Here is a 7545-nt window from a genome sequence, read left to right on the forward strand (position 1 = left end):
GAGATAATGAATTGGCCATGTTTCAAGCTCATTATATACACAAGACTTCTATTGATGTGGATCTATCTATTTTAGCATTCACAAGTCAATTGCCATCAAGATTTATTGAGTATTTTAAATTCTCATCCAAGGAAGGATTACTTGTGCATGCCTTGCTTTGGAATTCAAATTTTAAATATTTCATATATTTTATTCACATTCTCAATTCTTAGATCTAGGAGTCATAAAATTGTTGGATCTCCACCATGGTAGTACACATTAATTCCAAAACCTTCATAGGCCTAACTTGACCAATCAAAATAAATTGTTGTTCACACTAACAAAAAAAACATGACCTAATTCAAAGTGTGGCATGTCACAAAAGAGTTTGTTTGAGTATTTATTCATATTGGGTGGATAAGTTATTATCATAAGAAGGTACATAATTTAGAAGGTCATCCCATTTTTTGTTGAAATTACAATAGGTAATATATCTACAATAAAATGCATCTCTTTGGCATTGTTAAGGCATCTATAAAACCTATAAATTTAGTAAGTTTGTAAATTGTAAAGAGATCATCAGGCTATTATGCAAATTTTTCACCAAACACCCAATATGGCGCTAACTTTTTATGCTCAACAATAGACCATGTGTTTCCATCAAGTTCCTTATATTGTTCCATTATTTAGTGTTTAATTTTTACTATTTCAAGTTTAATGATCTTTGATTAGGATGCCTTATCAAGATTCAATTGCATATTTTTTCAAACACTCTTTGACAAATATTCCATGCGAAGTAGTTCACACAAACCCATATTTCACGAGCATGAATGTTTGACTTGGCACTCATTTCATCTTAGATGATGCTTGCAAGGGCGAAACGTCAAGACTTCTGAAAGGTCACTTGTACTACTCCAAATCAAAAGTGCTTAATCATAGAGTTTCCCCCCAATATCAAGCCCACTCTTTCCAAGAAGTCTTGATGATTCACCCTTGTAAGCATCATCTAGATGCAATGAGTGCTAAGTTGATCATTTATGCTCATCAGAGATGGGTTCATGTGAATTTCTACTCATGAAATATGGATCAATGATTTTTACTTGAAAACTACATAGTTAAAATAGTGATAAAACATCATAATCTGGTACACTACAAAAATACCTTCTAATTGTAAATCCTTGATTAGATTTTGAAATCTTGAATAACATCAACTAGTATTAGAGAAAGGTGCACTTTTATATACATTTTAAAGTCCCAATAAATTCATTGAAGGTGTGAAGATTGATCTATGTGTGGTGTGACTTGTAGTTGTACTCACAAAGCTAGTATGACAATGTCATCTACAAACATTATTGGTAGAGGTAGAGATAAAGTTTACAATGTGGTTAGTAGATTGGATGAAGTTATAGATTTAAAAGAAAAATATACAAAGTCTACAGATTAAACGTGGTGGAAGAAGATCAACACCATGAATTTGATAGAAGAAAATATCCTAATGTTTAAAATAATGATGAATATAGTGGAAAAAATTATAGTGCAAAATGAATATCCAAACTTGGGCATAAAAGGGAAGAGGTCATTGCAATCCATCTTAAGGATTGTAAAATGCGCCAAAATGGAGACCATGAGTTTTTTAATTTTTAAATCTAGAAGTTGTGATCAATTAGATACCTAAAATTGATGTTTATTTTAACTTTGAAGAATCCTAGAACCATAGGGATTGAAGATCACCCAAACCAAGCTAAAATGTATGTTGTACACAATAATGGTGATAGGAATCACAACTAGAGAAGATAAAGCGTGAAAAGAGGAGGACCATCCATTGATATTATTGGTTTCAATTTGAGAGGAAAAATCCTACTAGTGACTAATAATTGGATCTTTTAAAGAATCTATAGCATTTATGATTGTGTGAGCATAGGGTAGATGACTATACCCAAGAATTCTACAATTTAACCATCTAATATGAAAGCTTATGACCTAGACTAAGAGAAGACATTGAAATATATCAGCAACCCATGACTTGTCATCTAATAGGAGATGAGTATGCTAAGGTTGTATACCATTAAGAAATTTTACTAATACACCTGAAAGGCCAAATAAAATATCAACACAAAATTAATATAAGAATGCTAGAGTGAAGACAAGAACTAGTGGCATAAAAGTTGAAGTGTTAGAAACCTTAAACAGGGTCATCAAAGGAAGTTTGAAATGAAATTTGTAACCCTAATAAACTATTCCCACATAACCCCAAGAGAGAAAAATATGCAAGTAATTATTTCAAATCCATAGTGTAAAATATGAACAATAAATGGATTTTAAAATTTTGACACTCCTACAACCATACAACCAAGGGTCCAAGGACTAATTTTTTTTTTTTCATAGTGGCCAAAAAAGGGGGTAATTTAAGTCGAACTTCTTCTCTTGTGTCCCTTGGATCCAATGATGAGGTTTGTTCTGTCCCAAAGGATCATCTATGAAACTCCCTCCTAAAACCCTCATAGTGAGCACCTAGAAAAAACCTTTTTCACAAACTCAAATTCAAACCTTAGATATGCAAAAAAAATCACACATCTACAACCCCAAAACCCTAAATTTGCAAAATACTAACATGCAAAATGTGTTCATACCTTGAAATGCTTCAAATCTATCCTGCATCGTCATGGCTTCAACTATGCATCAAATACACTCATCCAAGAATTATACCAAAATGGTGGTCTCTAAAACCCCACAACCACAAACATGACTATGATACCAAATGTAAAGAAAATCAATTAGGATGATCAATCAATTTCCTATATAATCCCACAAGAGAAAAGCATGCATACAAGTATACAAAATGACCATATGCAAAGATCAAAGACATATCACAAGATAACACAATATATATATACTCTCGAAAAACCTTCATAGACGAGAAAAACCAACTTACAAAAGGATTCATGCTTAACGTATTGTTCAGCAATGAAACAATATAAAACACTTATAGAGCCTCCACGAGCACCCCTGAAAAATCAAGCCTCTCTAATGCACATTCCATGTGTCCAAGCATGTATCCACACATTTCATGCCATGCTTTGCATATGCACTGCTCAGAAGAAGACTTGATACAATGTAGTCAAACCAAAATCCCAATAAACCAACCTTAAACCACTAAACGTGTGCTTGCTTTATAAACTCAACCTCACACAAATACAAGCAACTGGCGAGGTAAATCCATGTGACTCAAAACCATTGACCCTGTGCATTTACTTTTTGGTACTATGTTTATCAAACTTTAAATATATTTTCATTTGCAACCCATGTAAAATATCGAACACAATGTTACAAACAACTTTGCAAGTGGCCCCAAATAAATATTTAATGTGGCTAAACAAATCACTTAGAGTGCACCACAAACAAAAAAATATTTTACATTATTAAATTAAAACAATGTTATGCAAGGTGTACAACACCTAATCTTAACAACGTGATGAAAATAACGCTATCAAAATTGCCTTAAGAAACCGAGGAGATATTACAATGCAAGAGCCTATTCCACACAAATACAAGTAAAAGAAAATTAATACATAACAATCATGGAAAGTAGTAATACCACCTTCCTTTTTTTTTTTTTTTTTTTTTAATGGTAGAGAAATATATGTTGAAAAGGATGGCTTACTCCAATGTTTATAAGATTTCTTGATTATAATAAGACTATTAAATCATCATTAAAAAATAATATCGTGTTGAGCATGATGAACATGCTCAACGCCTACAATCTTGTTAAAGATTATAAAAAAAAGGATTTCTTTAATCCTTGATAGAATCCAATAGAAGAATACGAAGTGGAGGCCAAAGTGACGATTTTTGAAAAAGAGTTCCTAAATACTAAAAACCAAACATTTTTTATTAAAAAAATAAAGATTTTTCAGCTTCACGACTCTTCACATATTTTTTAATGGGAAGTTCGCGACTCTAACATTGAAATTAACGGATTCATACATCTGACTCCGACAAGCCAAAGCTTCTAGAACGTTGAATGTCAGCCATATTACATCATATATCTTATCCGCCCGCCGTAACTATACGGAAATTTGTATAAGGAATCCAGGAGATTCGATTCCGAGATGCTTAAAGCTTAAATTAGGTAAAAAAGAAACATAAAACATCTGCCACTTGATTAACATAATTACCTCATTTAGGTCACAGAATTTGTTATACAGCGATTCGATTGAGGGAATTCTTCTGTGTAAATCGAAATTTGTATGAGGAATCCACTAGATTCGATCACGAGATGCTTAAAGCATAAATTAGCTAAAAAAGAAACATAAAACATCTGCCAATTAATTAACACGATTACCTCATTTAGGTCGCAGAAATTGTTGTACAGCGATTCAATTGGGGGAATTCTTCTGTGTAAATCGAATACAGAAATTCTTCCTTCAATCTGCAATCTTTAGTTTTCCAATTCTCTTGTGATGAGCTCTCACGCCTCAATTATATTCCTCTCGCAAGTACATATAGCAATGGTGTACTTTAAAAATGAGGGTAAAATAAAATAAAAATCTTTGAAAATGATTGCCTTGCGTTAGGGACAAAACTAACAGATCCAAATTTATTTTCTTTTCAACTGGTTTTGATCGGCAAAAAATGGCTTGGAGCAGGAGCCGCATATTACGGTAAAGAGGGTTGTCATGGAGAACATGTGGGTTGGGTATGATTTGGTGCAGATTGAGCCAATACCAAAACTTACTTGAATGAAAAATGAGATTGTTCCATAAAGATTTCAATTCACATGAATTAAATTTGTGGGATTTTTAATTTTTTTTATTAGTTCCTGTCTCGCATAGAACTATTGCAAACGGTGATTAAATTGAATGCTACAAGTCAATCAGATGTTAAATTGAATGCAGTCAATCAGATTTTAGTTTTTCTCCGGATTTGATATATATTCGCTTCTTCCTAAGTGAAGTTGCTTATTTTATAAGACATATTAATTTGAATTTTATTTAGCATATTACTGTTGGCTAAGTTTATAGTTGCAAGGTGTCAGGGGAGGGTTGCAGGATGTTAGTAAGGGTTGTCGGCCTCTGATTGGTGTTTCTGATTATTTGCAGATGTATTTTCAAATATCAGAGTGAGAGAACGCACAAAAACCTATATGTCTGTCACTGCATTGCAGGGTTATGAGTTTTCGAGGACCAGGTGGCATTTGTTCTAATCCACATGCCTTCACTCTCCTTCGACATCTTGCCTCGACTCTGCTTCGACATCTTGCGTACTCGTTTAATTTGAGCTTTTTCAGGTTTTCGATGCAGAAGATCATAAGATTTCATGCTATGGCAAGTGGAAGAAGAGATCTTTGTGCAAATGAGCTAACAAGCTTTATAAAACTAGTTGCCTGCCAAAATATTCTTAGCAAGATCAAGAAACACGTTTCATTTAGTCATCGTAGAGTGTGCAGACAAGAGAGAAATGATAATAATGATGTTTCTTATGCAGAGGAATTAGGGTTCAGAAAGGCTCGCTGAGCTTATCTTCTTATTACTGTGTTTTTGTCACCTGCTTAGCAATTATGGTACTTTGCGCTCTCTCTTCACTTTGTATCTTGATTGCTGAAACTTCTTTCCTTTCTATTTTTATCAAAATGATTAAATTTCAATAGCCACTTCTAACTACGATTGTTTCAATTTTCAAGAATAGTATTTACGCATCCAAATTTCCTGTCAAAATTGTGTATTTGTATGTGTAGACTTTGCGCTTGTGGGCATGCATTTCGTTGTTGTAGTTTAGGGTTTTTAATCTGTAATGTTTAATTATGTTTGCAAATTTGAAATAGAAGGTTGGTCTATTTCTATTTGCTTTGTTGATCAAATGGATAAATCTTTGTGTTATTAGTGATCCACCCTTTGTAATTTTTCTATTTGTATGTTTGCTTGTTGTAATCCATCTGTGCCAAAATGGGAGCTTTGGAACAGGGTTAGGGTATAAAGGAAAGAAGAATTGCAGGCTTCGATGGATTAATTATATTTGCCCTGAATCTTAAACAGGGCAATTACTTGACCGATATAGCAGTTTCCATAAGCGGAACGACTGGAGCATGATGAATATGTTGAAGCAGCAACTGTAGAGAGACTGGTTTTGGGCAGAAGCACATCCTCTGAGGTCTCTCGCAGTGAGCTGGTGTAGAATACAGAGAAAGGTAATGAATGGTGTTTTTATTCTACTTTAAATTAATTTTTCTACCTCTTTGATAATGTCCATACCCTGTTCCAAAGCTCACAATGTAAGTACATATCCTGCATATCCTATTCCAGAGCATAACAACTGGATTTTCTCTATGGGCATGATCACTTAGATAGTTTCCAGGCCATTATCTACCTGAATTCTTCTTGGATTCAAGTACATATTACTCATTTTGTGTTGTTTACAATAATAGCTAAAAATTCATGACCTTGATATAACGAAATTTAACCCAGTCTTTGTTATTCTCATCAAATATACTAAAGGTTTGGTGCATTCATGATGTAGTAGTCTGGGTGCTTATTCGTTAAATAGCTTTTGTTATGTCTTATGGGTTACAAACTTGGGTGAGATTTTCCAAATTTCTATTACTAGTGGCTTCGAACTGTTTGACAAAATGATTGTAGGGCATGTTTAGAATGGATTCGGGGAACAGGCCTCAGAGCTTTTTGATAGATGCAACAAAATTAATACCCAATGTCATGAGCATGGTGTCTTCTCTACATGTCCTCTATTAAGAGATCTGTAAGAAATCAAAGACATTCATGAATATGTTTACAGAAAATATTGAGCTTCTTCTCTTCCTGAAGGGCTTAAACATAGTACTTATTTTTAATCTCATCATTGTTCAAAATAGCCCAACCAATACTCAAGTTGTTTTTAGCATTTTGCAAAAGTTGTTTTTAGCATTTTGCAAAAGGAATGTCCTGAAAAATATTCGCCTAGCTCATCAAACAGACAAATTCAAGTGTTATGTGTGCATCAAGAGGTATTCATTTCAGTTTCCAACATTTTATCTCTTTAATTCTCGCTTTTGTAGTTTCTTACCCTTCCACATGACCAATGACCTCCTTACAAAGTTACAAACTATGTGCCCTCTTGGGTTCTTTTCAGATAGCTTTAATCTCGTGCATTAGACATTCATATTATCATTTTGGGTTTCAAAAAGGACATCCAACATGATAAATGGGTTGGGCATAAAATTCATAAAGAATTGGACTACCCGGACTACATTTGAAGCTTTCACCAAATTTGATGGTCACGAATAAAGCCACTAGTTGGTAATCATGCAAATGAAAACTGATGAATTTCATTAGCAAACCTCCAAGGGTAGCATGTTGGTGCTGACCTATTTAACTTCCATGGATTGTAGGTTATTCTAATCAAGTATGACACAACGCCAAAAATGTGATGTCATATACTGCACTTTTTGTCACCACACTCTTCAGTGAAAACTAGTTAAGGATGCAAATTAAGTTTATGATTGTTGACCAAATTTCTTTTTCCTCATATGAAAAAATTTGTCAAGAGGTTTAGAATATATTTACACAGGTAGCCAGA

General features: G+C 33.6%; 1 long non-coding RNA gene across 1 annotated transcript; it reads left to right on the top strand.

The window, feature by feature from the left end:
- Positions 1-4181: 4181 nt before the first annotated feature.
- LOC131030484 (uncharacterized) lies at positions 4182-6796 on the top strand. The gene is made up of 3 exons (XR_009102911.2): positions 4182-4640; positions 5079-5539; positions 6012-6796. It is a non-coding gene; the product is annotated as an uncharacterized LOC131030484 (long non-coding RNA).
- Positions 6797-7545: the final 749 nt, after the last annotated feature.

This window comes from Cryptomeria japonica, chromosome 2 (assembly GCF_030272615.1).
Source record: "Cryptomeria japonica chromosome 2, Sugi_1.0, whole genome shotgun sequence".
NCBI classification, from domain to species: domain Eukaryota; kingdom Viridiplantae; phylum Streptophyta; class Pinopsida; order Cupressales; family Cupressaceae; genus Cryptomeria; species Cryptomeria japonica.